Source organism: Leuresthes tenuis, unplaced genomic scaffold (genome assembly GCF_036924035.1).
Source record: "Leuresthes tenuis unplaced genomic scaffold, fLeuTen1.0.hap1 SCAF_8, whole genome shotgun sequence".
Classification (NCBI taxonomy): domain Eukaryota; kingdom Metazoa; phylum Chordata; class Actinopteri; order Atheriniformes; family Atherinopsidae; genus Leuresthes; species Leuresthes tenuis.
The window spans coordinates 13,495,076-13,514,875 of NW_027325362.1; the positions used below are offsets into that span (position 1 = coordinate 13,495,076).

Sequence of the window (19,800 nt, forward strand, 5' to 3'; positions counted from 1 at the left end):
CACACACACACGCTCCACTCCCTCTCTCCTTTTTAGCCAGTGACAGCAGGCACCCAGCGATGACACGAGGACTGTTTCTGGCAGCCTGTAAGGCAGCACTAAACAGACAGAAATATCTGTTCTGACAGACGGACAGACCGTCACCCAGTACAACATGCATGCAGCTGTCACTGAGCTTACCGCACCTCTTCCCAACCCTCTGGTTTGATATCCCTTACGCAATTCTTTCTCCACTCTGAGCAGTGTTTCCCTCATTTTTCCTTTCTTATCACACACTATATTGATTTGCCACTCCTGCATCTACGAGACTGTGCTCAGCTTTCCATGGCCAGAGAGGAGGTAAAGGGAGGTTCGGTTCTGGTTGAGCACACTGGCAGCCTCCACTCGATCAGCCTGCACAGGTTCAACTCTTCGCTGCTTTCATTTGTTCTTACTTTCTTTCACATGAGAATCTGTTCTCAATCTCTCTGTCCGTTTAGCTGGGTTAGGTTTTTTTTTTTTTTTTTTTTTTGTCTCTATAACAGCCGTTCTCAATTAGGAGGGTCAGGGAGCGGAGTGGAGAATAACTCAGGCTCTGGTATCTGGAGCTGGAGGGACCCAAAGATCAGCAGCAACAAGAAACCACTGCCGCACTGTGCTGTATGGAAAGCTGTGCTGTGTGTGTCACTTTGGACGAGTATCTGTGGACATGTTGCATAAATCTCCACTGTGTCAACAGGTTGTCAGTGACCTCTGACGTCCATATTTTAGCACATACCTGCTAATGCAGTGTAAGGCCGCCCTTTTATGTGGTTCAGTTCAAAGACTCTAGCATTAAAACTATGGAAAAATCACTCCGGCACACCCATGCATCAAATCTTCGCCCTGTGGACACAGCTACTTTAATGGCTTTGTTTCAATGGTCCCCTCTGAATGGGAGAGAAGCTGGCGGCTGCAGTTTACAAGACACATCTGCAGGTGTTGCATTTCAAACTGAGAAACTCAAGCTGTGAGAAAAAGCACATATACTCACACAGAAGACACAGAGAGAGGAATATTCAGACAGATTGTCTCCCTCTGTCTGTGTCTCTCATAGACACACACTGCAGATGCAGCACCGTTCAGCTCTTTCCTCTGTGGCATCGAGCTTGAAAACACTGGCACTTGTGTGCATGGTGAAATTGAAAATCTTTTAACATCTGTGTCTCTTTCTATAAAAATACTGACTTCAGAGTGAGAAGCTGCAAAATATATGACAAGACAAAGCCGAGGCGCAGTATATTGAGCACAGACCTGTCAAATTGAGAGAAAGAATGTGCTCATCAATGGAGCTCCGGCATAGTGGATGACGCTTCCCAGTGAGCACCGCATGCTGAAAGCCTGACAGATCTAAAGCCACCCATGTGGCTTAGGGGTTATGTAGGTTTTAGATTACCTTTGCATGGCTAGCATACTAGGTGAAAATATTATATTTAGTTGCCATGCCACTGGTGCATAGCATCTCACCCACAGACTCTTCAGAAAATAACTCATTCAGAGCAATTTCCACTTTTTTAATTCGAAAGCTCTCAGAGCAGTGACTGTATGAGAATCAAATCTGTTTGTTACAGATGAGAGTCGAGTAGTTTGGCGGCTCTTGCCAAGCGTGTTTCCTAATTCATTGAAAGAAAGAGCAATCAACCTAGCTTCAGATGGCTTCCAACAGATTCAATCTCCTTTCCTCAGGCATCGCTATTGTGACGTCGCACGTATTTCTGATAATCTATGCAAATTTGCCACAGATGGACAACAACGTATCTAATTGAGAAACATATGCGCCACCCTTAGAGATAATAATTTCAACGTCTCTCTGCGTTTTTAGATTTTTGTTCTGTCATCCATCGTTAATTCACAAAGAGATACGTGTGACTGACACTGGCATCTCGCCACGAAATTTGTGAAATTATGCAGATGGGGGACACCGTGTTTCTTTTGTTTACTGCTACAAGGTTGGAGTATTCATGAGCAACATTTGTCACTCTACCACTGCAACTAGTACCCCTATCTCTCCTCTTCTCTTTCTCTGGGAGTCCTGCTTCGGCATTGGAGGAACGTCCTCGGCATTATGAGAAGCCATTAATGAGCGTGTGGCATGGCGTGTTGTGATGCGCGGCGTATTACAGCCATTCATCAGAGTCAGGAGACACTTGACAGGCGGACAGCCAACAGGTTGTGTAATCATATAACACAGCCATGTCAGGCCTGCCACGGCTCCGTGTCCCATTCAGGCCTCTAATGTTGTTTTCCTCTGGGTAATTGACAATGCCAGACAGAGAGACCCGGTGATGGATAACATAATGGACCGATCGACGCACAAAGATGGCGACCCACTGGAGTGATGTCATTTATGATTGTATATACATTTGAAGGTATTTCGAGGAAAATTAGGATTTAGTACAAATTGCTACTCAATTTTCTTGATTTGGGGCAACGTTTGTATTAGCTGGATGACTTCGTGAGCACAGTTTTCATCCAACCAATAACTTTCCTCTAGATGGAAATGACTTTCGTTTTTTTTTTTTTAGGATAAAAATCTGCCATGTTCAACATTTGTTTTCCCTTTCCTCGGTCATAAATCAAAAAGTTCTTTGCATGTCTCCACTGGGATTTTTGGACCACTGCACTTCAGCAGTGAACTTGGTGTCTTTGAGGTTAGAGGCCCTGCTTGCAATCACTTTGGTTTTTACTTCCTTCGGACGATTCTCTGTGGGATTCAGATCTGGATTCTGGCTAAGCCAGAACAAAATGTCCATTTCTCTGTCCAGTTTTGCCCAAGGCCAGATTCCTGTTTAGATTTTTTTTCCCCTCCGAAATCTGAAAATTTCTGTTTATTCCTCTTTTTATAAAGACTGCCCAAAGCTGAAGCATCACTATCGACGCCTTGCGTAATTCTGGTACCGGCGTAACAAAACAAATGCTCCAGATATAAATGTACAAGACTGATCTCCATAAATGCTGACCAAGAAAGACTCACTCCTCAGAGACGGGCACGCAAGAGCTTCCAAATCCTTGCAAAATCTCCAGTGCTCAAAGCTTTGATAGTCAATTCAGGGGTTGGATGAGATTAATATGTTATCTGGACACAGTGACGTCAAACAAAGAAGACATTACTCTTGCAGTAAAGTGATGAAAATGTTACATATTGGGTGATTTCATCACAAGTAAACAACATTCGGACGAAGGAAGCCTATATTTTTTCTACATTCTGGAGGAAATCATCAAACAGCTGACACGTAAATGTTGCCACAGACAGATGTGGATCTCTGCACCTCAAACACAACGTCCTACTATTGTTTGACATATGCTTCTTATTGTGATAGTCGCTGAAACAGAGATTATGTTTGTAAACTGCGCTGAAAACAGGAGTTACTCAGTTACAGGAGTTACAGTGACAATGTCAAATACATTAGTTAAAGAAAAACACTGAAACTTTTTCGGGGGGGGGGTTCAACAGGTGACAAAGTTAAGTTCACTTTTGGAATTAAATTGCACTGGTAAAACAATGTGACTCGGAGGAATGTGCAGATTCTAACCAAGCGCAACTCTCAGCTGCATCAGAGAAGGAGGGGTGGCCCTGAGGCAGAGTTAGACATTGTTAAGGAAAGCAAGTATCCTCACACAACCTGTTCTGCTCTGTCCCTAAGCTGAAAAGGAAAGACAATGTTCTCTCTCATCCTCCCACTCTCACCATTTTATACCTCTGCTTGTTTGTGAGATGCCTCTTGCAGCACACACAATCCAAAAAGGGCCAGCTTGTGTAAGTGGAAAAAGAAAATGTGCTGTGAGATGTTAACCAGAATGAATTTCACCAGCAGGGATAAAAATACACATTCCTGTCCTTTGAACATCATCTCTGTCTCCGAAGTTGGAGGTAACACTCCTTAGAGAATAATATTTTTGATCAGACTCACGTTCCATTACTCCGTCTTCATTTATGTCTCTCACGGTTTCGCCGTGATAAAAATACAGTAAAGCATATGTACAGACTAGTCATTATGTGCGCGGCTCTTCTGTGAACAGATCTGCTTCGGGCGAAAAAAGGCAGAAACAAAGAGAATTCCAGCTCACCATTACTCACCAATATGTACAATCTTCCTCTCCTCGGTCCCAACTTCATCGATCACAACAACCACATTGTTCGGTGTCAACAGTGACCGCATTATGCGCCGCTACCATTAAAAATGCATCCAGTTAGCTACAGGGGGAAAATAGTCCTTTGTAAACAGCAACAGTCTTCAACATGATTGCAGCACTGAGGAGGAGTCACTCTACCAGCCTGGTTGTCTGGTCAAATTTTGCCCCAACAACGTAGTTGTTTGATCAACTGCTGGTGCGTAGCGTATGTGTGTATGTCAGGGGGGGTGGGGGGGGGGGGCACAGAGTCCCTGAGCATCAGAGAGATTAATACAGGACGGCAGCAGCAGAGGGAAGCAGCAAAACTTGTCTTCTTAAACTTTCATGCGTCTGCAGTCGTGCCTTCACGTTCTGCGGCCCTTTCCTTTCTATCCCTGTGCATTACTCTTCTAATGGTGTGCGCATGTGTTCGTGTGTGTGAGATGCGTGTTAAACCTGTCACTTTCTGTGCTCTGAAGTACGCATCCTAATCGCTTCGGCTGATCCCTGCTAGTCGTGCGCGTGCGTACGGTGTTCCGCGTCCGTTTGTCTGCACATGCGTGCGCGCCGTGCATGAGCGCCGTGCATGAGCGCGCAGAGCAGATGCTCCCAAAGCAGTGCCATTGCTCAGCATCTGCACACACACGCATACCCACACCCACCGTATTAAGGAAGATTACCTTGCACTTTATTTATTTATTTGCCTTCCTGATCCCCCCCACCCCACCCTCCCTCTAAAGCCCCCCAGTCATCCATTTTTAATCCCTGGTAGCAAAGAATACACAAGGAAAGGCAAATAAAGAGTGTGAAATTTGAGCTGGGTGGCAACAGTTTGCACCTTTATAGGCCTACGTTAAAGTCTTATTTTCAGATTCACAAAAATAAAAAGTTATTTTAGAACACAAAGATGAAGCACGTCGTCTTTCAATGAAGCGCTTAATTAAATTAACGGCTCTTTTACAAGTCTCAAATCTACATTTTTGTGTGAAACTGTGTATTCCCTCTTCCCCAATCCCGTGTCTGCCCGCTGAAAAAAAAAAAAAAAAAAAAGGGGGGGAACAGTGAATTCTTTGGAAACAAAAGGCTTTTGAATCATATCATGGCTATGTTCATTTATCCAAGTATTGACACTGGCCACAGGCTTCTAGGTAGAGCCTGGGTGGATTTCTTAGACGGAGCCAAACAGAATCCTGCACGGCTCCTCATAAACAGCAGCTGCAGACTACTCAGTTCCCAGTTCCTCCCCGGCCGCCAGCCCAGGACGGTCCAATCAAAACCAGCCCCATTACTCCCTCACTTTGCCTTTGCATGCCAAGTCTGCTCCAAGTCAGGAAAAAAAAAAGTTGAAGACTGAAACAAAGTCTGTGCACAATCAACAAGCTTTGGATTAAAATAAAGCTCTGTTTACCTGTGTGACCTCACCGGTGCTGCTGCTGTGGTTGCCAGCCCTTCCCCCGCTCCACCCTTCATGTATTCCTCACGCACGGTCTCTCGCTGACCTCTCCTTAAGTGGTGATCTGAGGGAAAGGAAGACAGAAGAAAAGGCTGTTAAATTTCTTTTAATGGAATGCCAGGCAGAACCTGGTTCAGACAGAGGACAAATGTATCACAGAGAAATACACCCCACCGTTGAAAAATGTATGGAGGAAGCCATGAGGGACTTTGCTATACTGCCCCATTTACTCTACCTGCTAACCCTGCTGGAGAGCCAATGAACCAATGAATAACAGCACCACCAATCACACTTCAATGCGTATACTGCAACAGGCCTGTGGATCTCCCCCACCCCCCCACCCCCACCGAACAGGAACAATGTCCTTCCCAAAGGTTATCAGCTGCCTGGTGCATGGTCAGCCCTCATCCTGAGTCCATTACACACAGAGCAGCAAGATTCACTGCCTTAATACACCCTTCTGAGGCTGCTCTCACTGCTTCGCTGCCCCCTTTAAAAAAAATACAAATTAGGTCTAGAACAAACACATGGGTTTAGGGATTAGCCAGCTGGCACATTTCTTGTCTGTCTTGAAAGAACAATCTAACAAGTACAATCTATTCAGTTAGTGTACGTATCGTTGCAAAATCTGTGATGGAATAACATTTCGGCTTGTTTATCAGACAAGGAGGGCTATTTTTTCTATTACACACACACACTAGCAATGTTAGTGTTATATTTCACTCCAAATACATCCATCACTTTGGTTTATAATCATATACCTCTAAAAAAAAAACTAATTATCATCGCTATGGTGATGTCAAGATTCAATTCAAATCTCTACTTTGTCTCAGCATAGCCACACATAACCGCTATCTTAATATAGCCTGGTAATATCCCTGGTGCTTGTGCGGTTTAGTTAGCTACCACAGGCTCAGGCTAAATTTCTAAAAGATAACAGTGAGCTATCTTCAACGCTGTGGACGGTGTGAGAGAATGTTAGACATTCTGCTGTTTTAAACTTTCTCGCCTGACAGGAGAAGCAGAAAAAATGGATAGAAGTAAAGATAGAATTATGAAAATGCTGTAACAATGTGGCAAAAATGACTTTCTTCTCAGGGTTATTCTCCTAATTAACAGATACTTAGAATAAAAAAAAGGTTGGAAAGTGAGTGGTGTATGGAAGGTATAGGGCCCCTCATACAACACAACACCTGCTACCCTCATTTAATCCATGAGAAGAAGGGAACATAATGTGAAAAGAGGGGGTTGATTTTGGACAGAGGCCAAAAAGAAGAGGAAAGGGTGGAGGAGAAAACCATAAATACGCAGGGAGGCGAGCGGGTGTCGCAGACAAATGTGATTTACAGGGTCTCCGTCCTATACAGTGATGACAGGTAAGCCTATTAGGTTGATATTACCCAGCTATAACATGCACCAATGGACCCTTTTCAAAACTTGTGTGTAGTCGGTAGATCAGGGTGATCGTTTTAGGTTAAGTTAGCCATACATTACGTTCTTTATTGCGGGGATTTTTAATCGTCTTAAATAATTCTGCTGATATTTTTGTCGAGGTAATGTTGTTCAGAAACATTGAAAGCAATCTGGATTTAGTACAGAGCAGAGGTTAGATTAAATTCCAGGTTAAAAGCAGCAATGGGCACATGTGTCTTTTTCCTCATAGTCTGAAATGACATTAGCCCTCTTATGCAAAGAGTGCAGGAGAGAACTAAATGATGTGAAGGCAGTGATTTATTTATTTTTTTTTTTTTTTGCATATTGGAAACTGCCGGGAAGCAATCACTGAGGAATCTAAACATTTATGAGAAACTAAATGCACTAGAACATCAAGATCTGCAATCGAATTTCACTCGTATTACTGCAAGAGAGACACCAGACTACAAGAAAATTGCTACCACTTGAGCAGCACACTACAGATGGTGTTGAGAGCAACACAGCACAAAGCAATGTGTTCCTTGATAATGTGGTGAATATTGCAGAGGAAAGCTGAGCGATTCGTAGTAGCTTCTGCACACTCCGGCTTTTTCATTCCCCTGTCAGGAGTGCAGACTTTCATCCAAGATATAGGAGGTTGCAGTAAAAATCCTCAAAGAGACTAATCACATTAAATGAGGTTTGTGTCTGTATCCTCGACTTCTGAGCATGTGTGTGGGATGTCGGATGGTGTCGGTGCCTGCGAGAGACTAAACTTTCTTGTCACCTTTGAATCCACGCTCTGTGTCAACTTTCTACTTGAAACCAGTCTTCTGTCTCATAATCAAGATTTGCATTACTCTCCTAACACTTCAGTCCTGGTAATGCTCTCTCCAATGTGGCTGTTCATTGACTGAGAGAAACCAATTTTCTGTCCGTTTTAAAGTGACTCAAACGCTGGAGATGACAAAGCCCAAGTTTGTCTGTTAAAAGCCCTCAAACACCACAATGTTTACTTTAGCTTCCTGGGGGGAATCATAGTCTCAAGTGGCTGCTTAACTCATAGATAGACTCACAAATATGTGCACCTGTATATATGTGCAGCGCAGACACACACACACACACCTTATCATCCAAGGCTGAGGAAGCAGGAGGGCTATAAAAGCTAACCTCATCTCCTTAAAACAGGCAGGGCTGTCCCTGTGTGTCTTAACACAACTCATCAACTGTTAAACCGGAGAGAGTCGGTGCAGTAAAAATCAATGCCCCCAGCTCAGCATACGGCAGTCAATGACGATAGGTGGAGGAGGAAAGAGCAAAAATTTGCAGCAGCGTCTGGAGAGTTAAGGGGCAAGAAGAAGGAAGGAGGGACAAAAGGCTAAAGTCCATGTTAAGCTAAAAGCTGCGGGCGAATGTGCTGCATGTAATTGATCACCTCTATGAAAATAGAAGAACTTAAAAAGATGGAGAATGCGTTTTAAAGCTGCAGCAGGGTCTCTGAAATCGATTTGAGTCGAGAGAAGCCATTTTCCTCCAGCCAAGATAAAACACTTTACTATGAGCTGTCAGATACTTATCAGGAGGAAATTAGCAGAGGAATACCATTTTCCCAAAACAAACAGGTCAAGTGTTCCTCCCCCATGAGTCGTCTTTTCTCCTTTTTCAGTCTCTCCCACTCTGATATCATCACATGTTACGTCCCGCTGTGTAAATGCCATCGGTGACGAGGCCCCCCGGATGCTTTTCATTCACGCTGATCATTTGCGATATCTATTCAAGACGAGCGAAATCTAACTGTGCTCTGAGCACCAGCGAGAGCGGTCAGAGAGGATGAGGTCTCCGCTTCGCCTCATCTCCAGAGAGCGACCCCAAAAGCCCGCCGGCGCCCGCGCGCACACGCTGACGCAAGTCCGTCCTCAATCTGCGAGCCTGATCTCACCAAAACAATATTTGCGTTTTTTGACCAGCAGTCTGTGTTCCTGGCAGAAACCAGCGAGGAGGGGGGGGGGGAGAAAAAACAACTAAAAGAAAACACACAGGGAACAGAGCACAAAGAGATGTCGAAGCAAGCAGCAGCACACACAAGGCAGCCTTGTCGGAGAGAGAGAGGAGGGAAGCTCGGCGTCAACATCAACACCAGTTCTGCAGTGATCGTTCGGCAGGTAATTATGATAACAACGTGTTCCCTAGGCAGCCACTCTCTGATTTAGTTTCCAAGCACTTACCCTTTCTAAAACCTCCCCTCAATAACATCTGATATGATTACAAAGTCAAGATCCTTTTCAAGGAGCGCCCACTTATGCGCCTCTAATTTGGTGTACACTAACTTTCCCTCTTGTGACTACTCGGTGGGGCTCCTCGTCTTATTTTGTATGCTTAGTTAAGATGTCGCACCGTTTTGGATTGTCAAAACATTTCGGAAAAATACCATGACACAAATGAACCTCACCTCCCAACACCATCTGTTACTGAGCGCTCCACTGCCTGCTATTAAGTTTGATCGTAAACACATCCTTGCCACATGGGGAAATACCTCATTTCATTGTGTCTTTTAACATCCAGTTATAACAGTGGGAGATTGGTGTTGAATGGAGTCAGCAGAGTTGACCCTGTGATTACCTCTGCGGTGTTGCATTTTCCTCTGCTGTCATCACAGCGGACCCTTTAAACGGCCAAAGCTGCATTGCAACAGGGCTGGGCTGTTGACATACTGAAGACATTTAAGATAATCCAGGAGATGTCTCTGTGTTTTCCAAGATTACATCTTCAAAGGGGAAATGCACCCGGCAGCCTCTACTTGAAAGGGAGAGAGATGCAGAGGGCTCTTGTTCTGAAGGAGGGGGTGGAATAGCTCAAGAATGCAATCATGGTTTTGGAGTGGAATAAGGCCTGTCCTGGCTAGCTAAACTGGCAGGAGGGTGAGAGGATATGAGGGGGCGGAGAGGAATCAAACCTGGGAGAGAAAAAAACACACCTTTTCAAGGGGACAAAGCAGAGAGGACTCTCACCTGTGTGACCCGACGGAGGCTGTAAATCACAACCACAATCTCTGACACACACACACACCCTGCCTTTTTACAGCGTCTGGTGTTTTGCGTTGTTGAAGTTAAACACTAAGCCAGCACCGTCTGCCCCGGAGGGACAGATTATTTCCAAAATACATTGTTTTATGTGGCATGTTTTTGGAAAAAAAACTGATGTACGATCACTACGACCAACTGCCAGCTCGGGAAAACCATCTGCATTTGCACAAGAGTACCTTACTCCCTAGTGTCTACTGTACTCACCAGAAAACTGGAAGATTGTGTACATAAAGATTTAAACAAAGCAGTGTTTGCTTATCATCACATCACTGTGGTTTGCTTCCATAGACCATTGAGTGTTGCTTGATATGGGTAGTAAGAAGTTTGTTGGGAGAGTGGCCCTGGCAGCACTTGGCCGGTTAGTTGTGGAAGTAGAAGGGAAGAAGCAGAGATGAAAAATAAAGAAAAAAATGCCACACAGCTGATTAGAATGATCTCTCTCACCGACAGATCCGATGCAGTTTCTAAACGCTGAATCAACTAAAAAAGGTTAACAGGCGCCAACACGCGCGTGCATTGCATCACACACCAAAGAGCCAAATAAGACAGATGCTCACTGATGCTTCAATTGTCCACATTATGAACTGATAACAGCAAATGGCTCTTAAGAGCTGGTGCTTAGACATCGACATGGGCGTCAGGAGAAAATGGGAGTCAAGCCTGAGCTATACAATGGAAGAGAAATTGATGAATCTCAAGCCCGCAGTCATTTCATACCCCTTTGAACATGTTTCCTTCTGTTATTTTCAACTTTATGTGCAACCACTTCTAGAAATACATTCCAGCGCGAGTGCTTTTCTGTGGCAGTTTCACTGTTTTCAGGTATATTCATGTCATTGTCGATCTGAAGTGGTCTTTCGGAACGGCGGTGCGACGAAGCCTCGGGTTTGTCATGTAGAGTTGAGAGGGACTATTTGTCCTCTGCGTACAACCCAATCTGACAGTGTAGGACTTGAGTGCTTTAACTCCGGCGATCATGACTTAACTTCTGCGTAGCCCGCAGGCAGCTCTCTCCCACAGCGTGTTATCCATACTGCATTGTCACAAAGCATTTCTAGATTCTGTCTATGATATCCGTGACGGGCTCTTAGGTGCTGCATCTCGGGCCGAGGACACGCGTTAGGGATGCTAAAAGAAAAGTGTCTCGCCTAAATTGCTTGAGAAGTATGAAATAAAAACAAGAATTGTGACTCATATCTGCACAAATGTCAGCAGTGACGTCTGCTGTGGCTGTGAGCACCTCTTAGTGACTCATGGAAGTGTTCGCTAACGTGGCTCTGACGGACATGGAAACCACTCCCTCCCCGCTGACCGGCGCTGTGATCGTCTTGCTACTAATTATAGGTGATGAGTATTTTGACGTAGTCCACGAGGCAGAGCTGTGAGGAACACAGAAGTAATAATAGCAATTTTTTACTACAGAGAACAGCAGGGTGAAGCTGAGTGTTCGTGCTTCTTTTCATCTCAGTCCTTGTCAGCTGCTTTGCTGACATCATTAGTGAGTCAGGGACCAAAGCCCAGAACTGGGATCAAAAAGCACAGAGTGAGGCCTGTCTATTATCAGCTGTACATACTGTCCACCATGAGAAGACACAAACACCCAGACAAAGAGGCATAAGTCACACAACCACCAGAAGGCTATTTATGAGCCACAGAAGAAAAGGAGACAGAGGAAAACAAATTTGTCATCGGCAGGAGGCTGTTAGAGAGAGGAAGAATCAGCTGAATCATAATTTAGTCTCACAGAGAATAACTGGTTTTAAAATGAGCACCAAGAGCAGCAATCTGAGTGTAGGAAGCATTAGGTACAGTACTTTATGTCTCCTCTCGGTGAGCTCTGCAATGGGCCCCTCCTCGTCCCTTCAGCCTCACTGGCCGTGGTTGAAAAATTAATGCAGCAAACTGACAACACTTAGGGCCTCCCTCTCTCTCCGTCTGCCTCCTCCCCATGTACCAAACAGGATCAATTACCAAAGCAGGGCTCCACTCAGCAGCGCTAAAGAAACAAGAGGCACTCTCCATCACAGCTGTGTGTGTGTGTGTGAGAGAGGTTCAGGCAAGCTTATGATGAGCAGAAAGAAGAGGAGGAGGAGGTGGTAATAGCCTGTTTGCTTCTCTCTAATGACAGCAGCCGAGTGGATTAGCAAGCCTCCTAACCCATCAGCATCACCCCGCCCAGTAAGTGACAGAGCATGTAAATAACCAGTTATGGCCACAAGCAGGGAGAAAGAGAAGATGGAGAAAGTGAGACTAATAAAGAGAGAAAGAGAGACCAAATGTGTTGTCTGAGTGTGCAAGCGTTTCGTCTGTGCACCTTCATTTGTATGCAGGTGGGGATTTCAAGGAGTTCCATTTCTACAACATCAGCCAAGTTATTCAAATGCAGCACATCTGACTGGAGAGGATAACATAAAGGAAGGCATCAGCAGAAATGGCAGCAGGCAGTAATCCCCTGGCCAGGGCCACTTGTGTTTGCCACGCAGGCAGGCAGCGCTGTCAGTGGCAGCACCCATACAGGCCTTATCAGTGACAGCCATAGGGCTATTCTAATAACCCTGCCGATGCTCGGCCGCGCAAGGACAGACAAGGAGACAGACGCACAGACAGACAGACAGACAGAAAGGTTTCACTTCCCACTTAAAGATGAGCCTGAGCACCAGGTAGCAGCCTGTCACCGTGTGTCTGTGCGGAAGCTAAGTGCATTTACTCGCGTCCCTCACTTTCTCGCACGTTCTGCTCCGGCAGCTTCACGCAGGTTGTCACTTCCATCTGGAAACATTACGCCGTTGACCGACCCGCCAAAATAACCCCCCACACACGTGCACAATTTGCATTTGTGACGACGTTGTCTAAACTCAGGCGCTCAATCCTCGCTAGCCCCGATAGGAGTGTATCTGTCTCCAGCATCATTATCACCATTCAAAAGGTCAAGCACAAAAGCTTCCAGCCTCCTCTTTGTGATTTATGCCTTTGTGCTATAAACTCTGTTCACATTAATCTCCATCTGTAAATCTAATCACGCTGCCTCACCATCGCAGCGCCTGGAGCTCTCAGGACAGAAGTCGTGGCCAATGGGAAGCAGCTTATGTAAATACACCACTGTTGACACAAGATGGGCAGCACGCATCAGGTCGCTGCTACACACCCACTAGTGTGCAGATAAGAGCAACTATCACTTTATTGCTGTTTCTTTTCATTTACTGTCACCCTTCGTTGCCATCCTTTCAGCCCTCAATCTTCGTAGTCATTTCATATCTGCAGGATTATTTTTCTCAGCTCATCTTAAGAGAATAAGGATGTGGTTACTGAAAAGAAAAGAAGAAAAAAAAAAGGCAGACGCGGTGCTGCGGGGCTTCATTCGTTGTCAATAAATAACTCCAGTATTGACACCAGTAAATGAGGGTGTCACTCAGATGATGCAAAAAAAAAAAAAAAAAAAACAGAGCAGCATTCAACAGAAGCGCTTCCAGGCATTCTCTGCATGTATGCGCGCCAATAACCATTACCTTGGCTTAAGAAAGCCTCTGCAGCCACTTGAAGTCTTGTGAAAACATCTATTCTTGCCTTGCTTTGAGTGGCTGGCCGCTCTGCTTCATGGCACATGCAGTACGAAGATTCCTGTGTGGAAGGGAGATGGCACTTTCTGAGAGAATTCCCTCTGCAATGGACTGATGGGAGCCTTGGCGATAACATGGAGAGGCCTGCAGGCCTGTCAGCTCGTCTGGATGCAGCTCCAAACAGCACTGAGCTCGGCAGAACTTCCAATGCTGAACTGACACACACTCAGACACAGGCTGACGCCAATCTCCAGCATCACCTCATCCACTTAGTACTTCCACATCATAAACACAGGCCGAGTCATTCTGACTATTAAAATGAGATATTATGCGGCAGACAAACATCTAAAATTTAGCTCGTATATGCAAGAGAGGTGGCACTGTTTTAGTGTAGATCCAGTCGGATCAGATATGGTAAAGTCAGTGAGAAACTTTTAGGAATCGCATTCTCGGAGTCTGGCCTCTCTACTTTGATGGGCTAAACAAACCGTTGCTATCACCGCAAACATCAGTCCACCTTAAAACGCACAATATCCAGATGAAGAGAGTTTTTAAGAAATCAATGCACAGCCCTAATTCCTTTGACAGATATTATCAACTCAAGATTTCAAGATGGTGACTGATATTTTATGTGCCACCAAAATGCAAGGAGAGAGCTTTTAATAATTGATGGTGCTGGAGCAGAGAGATAACCGCTCTCCTCCTGTTATCAATCATTAATGGAGTTTCCATCAAAAACACTTCAGCCCCTCAAGTATCAAATCTCTCTTGAAGGTGGAGGACCCACATTCAAACATCCCACTTAATCAAAGGGCACACAATGTGCTCTCCCTCTCTCTCATTTTCACTTTGCGCAAATTAGGATAATAACAGCACAAATTGCAAAATTGTTCACAGTGGATGGGTAAAAGTAGGCATGTTAGCAGAGGCCTTCTTGCGGGTGATAAGGGTTAATTGGAAAATACTAAATATTTAAATCACAGCCAGCGTTTTTACTTCCTTTTACTTCAAAGCTGAATCGGTCTATCTGCCTCGTACTTTAAAGCGGCGGGGGGCCGTGTGGCCAAAGTCACGCAGGACACAACATACATCTGCGACACTCAAAAAGAACCTAAACGCAGCCAACGTTTAAAAAAAAAAATGTAAAGACGTAAAGATGCGCAGACACACTGCAGGGTATGGCAGAGCTGAGTGCGCTGGACTGACACCTCCTTGCAGGAGTTCCATGGCATAAATTGTATTTACAGCATTTTTCAACAATCTCAACCCCTCAGATGTCACATTCCCGTCATACACACACGAGAGTACAGCGGCACCGCAGTTCTAGCTGCAGCAGAAATGATAGAGTATCCCTAATTACCCATCAAGATGCTTTTGACAGTGTTCTGTGCGCCAGTGATCGGTGTCATGGCGCAGAGCCAGCAGCGACTCGGTTCCGTTTGATTTGTGGCTGCAGTTGAGTAGCAGGTGGCACACCATCAGAGCTGCAGTGCCACGCACTTTCCCTCTCCCTTCCCATCTCCGTCTACCACCCTTCATCCTTCTTTTCTCTCACAGCCTCCCTCTTCCGCGCCGTCCTGTTTCACTGGGCCGACCTTGCCTGTCATCGGGATACGAGAGCTTTCCGAGGCTGCTGCATAACAGAAACGCAGAGGACACGCCGAGAGCTCGGCTGGAGGGTCTCGGCTCGGGACGTTGCCGTGCAAAAGCGAGCAGGCTCTCCTTTATTTGAACTTGGTAAGAGACCTGCTAATGCAGAGAAGCAAAAATGATTAGCTGTTTAAAAAAAAAGAATCAAACGTCGGACATAAAATCTATCAGCATCATCTAAATGAAGTTATTTTTCAAGCAGCTGGAAGTCTGGAAACTGCAGTCAACCCATATGGCTTTGTGAAGATAAACTATAGCGCAGCAGGGCTTTGAGCCATCTACAGTTCAAACCACAGCATCCTCAAACTTTCCATGCAAGTGTTACGTTTGTCATATTAGTTGAGCTCAATAAGTTACGGGAATGAATGGTTTTCAAAGCATTTTTTCAAAGCAAGGACAGCAGAGGAAAATCAAGCAGGCCATTTACACCAATAGTGGATACAGGTCCAAGTTTGCAGTTTGCCATGTTTTAACAGAAAGTTTTTATGTTACCCAGGTAAAACATACCAAGCTCTGACTTTACAGTGTGCCTTTATGTCACTACAGTGGCCGGCAGCTGTAGTTTCTATTACAAACTTTGAAGGGAAAGGTGGTGGCAGTGAGGGGCCACATTATGCTGTCTGCAGTCTGAGGGGTCTTACACACTAAACCCAAACATTTTTTCTGCCGATATAACTTGTAGAATCAGCGTTGTGGCTATTAGTGAAAGAGATTGTTCAGACTGGCTTTATTATTGGATAAAATAAGGGCCAATAAAAACTCTCAATATATGCATAGACAATTAGTCCTGATGTACCTTATTGCTGTTGCGATAACGTACAAAACGCTGATAGCAACAAACCTATAATGGACTGATTGATAGAGTAAGCATATTGTGAGCTTTGGGTTGGGGACAGGGGTGAACTGAATTAACGCGGAGAGACAGGCAGTGAATATTTTCTCAGCGAAACGCCAGCTGAAATCTGCAGCGTAGTTAGGATTTTTTAATATCTTTAATGCGTATAGTGGGCACATTTTGTCAGGTCATGCGAGCCGCTCTGCCAGTGTTACGGCTGAAGTGATGGACGACACATTAGGCTATGTAGAGTGCCCTTAAATCAATCACTCTGCAATGACATTATCTGCACGTTTATTTTCAGCATTACGTGTAAAAAGCATTTACATTCAAACCACGGAGCGCGTTGTGGGCTTGGTCTTCTGCCAAAAGTGTGTCACAGGTCAATTATCTTTTCAAAAGATAACAGCCACGTCTGCCATGCAGCTTATCTGGGCCTGATTTCCATCTCAGGGATTCATACAACGTAAACAAGATCTAAGATATTTATTTTTAGAGGGAACAGGTGTAATAATGGGGTCTAATCTATGTCACACACGCTCAGCTTTTGTTTTGGGATTCTGCTGACTCACATGAGATGAGCTCAATTAAAGCAGCTTCAGATTCAGGAACTTCCGAAGGTTGAGGAGGAGGAATGATCCACAGGCTTCGAGTTGCTCAAGTGGGTCGACTGCTTTGTCTTAAAGTTCCATTCCCGTGCTTTTGCAGACCTCTGAACTGCTGCGAACAGCAGCGAGAAAGCGTTCAGCTTACTGACAGGTGTCCCTAAGGGTTAAGAGGTGAGCTGAGCTGTCAGAAAATCAAACAAAATGGCAAGTGAGAAAACATGGAAGCGAAAAGGGGCCATATAGAAGTTTTCATCATAAAAGATTCAATTCATCAACCTCAAGTATTTTGTTATCTTGTCATCTGCAAACACAACTCAAACTAAGTACTCCGTGTACTGAGATGGACGAGCTGAGTCAGCCAAATCTGCAGACCTAATCTCAGATTTAATGAACGAATATGACTAATAGCCCCCCCCTAAAAGGATGGAAAATTGCCGTGAAAGTATGTACATGTAAATACAACGTCAGCCATTTGTACTGAACCACAACATGCCAAAACAGCGCTACTGTTCTTTGACTACAGGATTCCCTTTAGCATTTCCCATTTTCTCATAAACATCTGCAGTAAGTATTTACCAGTCTTGTCGCTTGGCATGAAGTCACCTGATGTGGGGAAATATTTACAACCACAACACGATTATGCTGTTTAACCTCTCAAGAAGGTATTCAAACTTGGCAAGCATTGTGTATGTCAATCCACAGTTTCACACTCTAACAAAACTAAAGAGCTGGAATTAACACTCTTTTATTCACTCTGGGTTAGTCATTAATGGCATTGCCCTTGGCACAAAGATCCAGTTCAACTGTCAAAATGTCTTCTTTCAGATCAGCTGCAGCTGATGGATAGCCTGATAAGACCGACACTTCCCTTCCTCCTCTGCACCTGTGAATCTAAGGAGGAGCTTTATCAGGAAGACATGTGACAGCGCCAGCCCACTGTGACAAAGCGCCACACAGTCCAAAGGACAGACGCTCAACATCAAGACAACAGACATCGCAACTCTCTGATGTTTGTCCGTGCGGCCAAGACCAATGGGAATTTTAATGAGAAAGACAGAGAAACCTAAACATCGCAAGACCAAAACCCGCAGATAAGAGCTCTCAGATTTTTCTCCCGCGGTGTCTGGACGACCGGCTGCTACTCTTCGTGACCCCGATGCTTAGAGCCACAGATCAGATCAGGGACAGGGACGCGACAGATGTCTGCCCTGGTGCTCTGTTCCAGGCAGGAGTGCTGCTGGCACACAATCCAAAGGGAGGGGGGGGCAGGGTGCACACAGAAAAGAAGGATGGCACAGAAAAGAAAAGGAGGGAAAGAGAAACAAGAGAGAAAGAAGCAGATTAGGAGGGGCGGTGATGTCTGAGTTCAAATTCAGGCATCGCATCCTGCAGTCTTTATCGGTGGGATGAGATCTGCTCTGTCATGTTTCTGTCAGTCAGCAACCAGCTGGGTCAGAAAGTGACACTACAAGTTTAGACACATCTCAAGCAGCTGCTGTCTCTCGAGCTGACCTGGGGGGGGGGGGGGGGGGGGGGGGGGGGGGGGGGGGGGGGGGGGAGAGAAGAGGAGACCTCACATGGACTAATTCACCATCAGAGCTTTTAAAAAAGAAAAAAAATCTGTTAGGTACACAGTAAGGAAAATAAACCTCTGAAGGAGCCAAACTGTCTCTGAATCCGCTGTAGAAAGGCTGATAAACCTGAAGCAAAAATCATTCAGGCACAACTGAACAAAAACTCAACACATGACCTCTTTATAACCACTGGAACGCACTTTAGTTTCGCTTTGAGGAGCAACACGCAAAAAAAGATGATGAGAATAGAGACGAAGGGAGCTAATTATAGCCTCACAGCAGGATGATCAGGAACAAACTTGATTATGATCATCGTCAAGAAGGCACAAAGGAAACCTGCTGCCTCCCCCCTGTCCACCGCAATCCAATAGAGAGGCTTTTAGCCTCCATAATGATTTTAAAAGTGACAAGTCAAACAGATTTACGGTGACAGCCTGAAAGGGACCAGCACGAACACTATTACTGCTCACGTGACCAGATCTGCTAGCTCTTATCCTATTCCCCTTTCCTCTGCCTTCTCCCCTCTCTTACCCTCCCCACCCCCCCCCCCATTCACAGTTCCAGGGAACGAGGAAGAATGACTGACTCAAAAGAGGCAGGCAACAAGCCTATTCAATTACCCCCTCACTCAACACGAGCCTCCTTCAAACAAGAGGGAAAAGCTCCGCTTTGTGGAAGTTGGTTACTCAAAGCGACAGCCCGCCAGATAAGAATCTGGTCATGGAAAACTTGTGGCACAGAGTAAATGGAGATACCTTTGTAGAATTTTAACACCATTACCCATGGTTAATCAGCTTTAATGAGCCATGAATATGAGGTGAAATTTTCAGCTTCCAGGGAGGCAGCTGACAACTTTTCAACATGTTTGGCCCTTTGAGTAGTCAAAGTAACACAATTAAAATGCGTATTCACTTGCACAGGAGAATCAGTAGACATAGAAAATATTATGCAATCATTTAAAAGAAAGAAAGAAAGAAAAAAAAAAGATTTTTCTCATTACAAGTTTTTAAATAAAGAGAGTGTTTTTCGGGCATATTCACCAGGATTTGAATTAGTCTTTCATGTGAGACCTTTGACTGAAATTATTTTTTCTTGACCAGGACTCCCTGGTAAAAGAGGTCGTGTCTCAATGGGACCCTCCAGGCTAAGTAAAGGCAATAAGTAGAGTCTAAAAAAGTATTTTCTTGGGCCCCTTTGAGAGGTCTGAATCTACATTTGACTTTCATTTCTGCAGCTGTGAAACAAAGGGTAAATTTATGTTTGAGTGGCATCAGCCCCTCCAGGCATGAGATGGTAAGCCTGCTGCAGTCGCTCTCTCTTCCCCTCTCCTTTTTCGGGAAGGTGAAAAACACCTTTTGCTGTTCTGAGCTCTTAAAAAAAAAAAGAAAGAAAAAGGGCTACCACTAAAACCATCAAACATTGTGTGCGGAGACTTTTGCGAGGAGCAGGGACCCTCAGGCTACCCAGATTCAGTCCCCCCCCCCCCCTCCATTCTG

General features: G+C 45.0%; 1 protein-coding gene across 4 annotated transcripts in view; it reads right to left on the reverse strand.

Annotated features, from left to right (window-relative positions):
- zmiz1a (zinc finger, MIZ-type containing 1a) overlaps window positions 1-19,800 on the reverse strand; it is a 94,602-nt gene that overhangs the window by 67,584 nt on the left and 7,218 nt on the right. For all 4 annotated transcript variants that reach the window (XM_072390913.1, XM_072390911.1, XM_072390912.1 and 1 more), the window contains exon 2: window positions 5,540-5,648. The gene's annotated coding sequence lies outside the window, so the exon portion shown is untranslated. The remainder of the gene's footprint in view (window positions 1-5,539; window positions 5,649-19,800) is intronic.